Here is a 1689-nt window from a genome sequence, read left to right as displayed (position 1 = left end):
CTGTCTGTCTGTCTGTCTCTGGAGGTAGCTGTCTGTCTGTCTGTCTGTCTCTGGAGGTGTCTGTCTGTCTGTCTGTCTGTCTGTCTGTCTCTGGAGGTACCTGTCTGTCTGTCTGTCTGTCTGTCTGTCTGTATGTCTCTGGAGGTACCTGTCTGTCTGTCTCTCTGTCTGTCTGAATTTAAGAAGCTGTGTGACTTAGATGGTTAACAAGCTGGAATCAGAGATATATTTAGAAATATGCCATTCATCTGATTTCCCTCTCTGAGACGCTTGATGAACATTTCTTTCTCCCAGTCTCCTCCAAAGGGAGCGACCATCCCGTACCGGCCCAGCCCGACCCCGGGAACCGTGCTGCTGGCCGGAAACCAGGTGAGACCATGTCATGGCTCTGTGAATGCTCAATAAAGAGTAAGATGCTTTTTTTAACCATGTAAACATCTGTGAAGTAGCTTTTGCTAAACCCACCAGACTCCATGTTAAAAATAACTACTTGGAGCGTGTGTAGAGCAGCATATCTACACCAGACTCCATGTAAATAATCACTACTTTTAGCGTGTATAGAGCAGCATATCTCCACCAGACTCCATGTAAATAATCACTACTTTTAGCGTGTATAGAGCAGCATATCCCCACCAGACTCCATGTAAATAATCACTACTTTTAGCATGTATAGAGCAGCATATCTCCACCAGACTCCATGTAAATAATCACTACTTTTAGCGTGTATGTTTGTAGTATAATAGTAGTCCGTAATACAAAAAAATCTTTTCTTAAAGCAATAATCTCTCATTAATGTATTCAATAATCACCCATAATAACTGGACGTGTGATTTTTGGGTCTGACCGAGTGTCTGAAGGGAGTGAAAAATATCCCTAAAGATTCTTTAATTGAGGATGTGTAAATCACGGTTTGGCGTGTTGTTCTGGATCGATCCGGTTGGATCTCTAACGATGGCGTGTGCCTCTCTGTGATTGGCTGCAGGTCTTTGAGGCGTCGGACTTCGGCTCGCACCCTCTGTTCTCCGTGGCACAGGGAGGCGTGGACATGCAGCAGGTGAGTAATGGAGGGGGGGGGGGGCTTTAAAGTATGTAAAAACATCTATTATAGAGAATCATTTAAGGGTTTTTGAGACTGCAAAAGATCCAATTTCTCGCCTTTTTTAGGACTTATCTTATCAAAATAAAAAGCCAGAACATCCAAAAAATGTTGAAAAAAAACATTGAAAAGGAATAAAAACTTTGGAAATAGCCCGGATTTGTCTATGATTTAAAACATAAAAAAAAAAAAGAAAAAAGATTTTTTTTTGGACATCTAATAAAAAAAATAAAAAAAACGAGCCGACCAAAAAACAGTAAAAAAGATTGAAAAGGACCAAAAACGTTGAAAAAGCCCAGTTTTGCCTGTGATTTTAAATATTAAAAAATATATATTAATTTCTTTAGGACTTCTTTTTAGGACATCTAATAAAAAACAAAACAATTTAAAATAAAAGCAGACCAAAAAACGGTAAAAAAGACCGAAAAGGACCTAAAACTTTGGATAAAGCCAAGTTTTGCCTGTGATTTTAAATATAGAAAAATATATTCATTAAGATTTTTGAAATTGCAAATAGCTAATTTTTTAAGGACTTGACATCGAATAAAAAAATAAAAAAAATCAAGCTGACCAATAAATCAAAAAAACTTTGA

This window comes from Etheostoma cragini, chromosome 4, assembly GCF_013103735.1.
Source record: "Etheostoma cragini isolate CJK2018 chromosome 4, CSU_Ecrag_1.0, whole genome shotgun sequence".
Classification (NCBI taxonomy): domain Eukaryota; kingdom Metazoa; phylum Chordata; class Actinopteri; order Perciformes; family Percidae; genus Etheostoma; species Etheostoma cragini.
The sequence above is the reverse complement of the archived record's forward strand: the minus strand, read 5'-3'. Positions refer to the sequence as shown.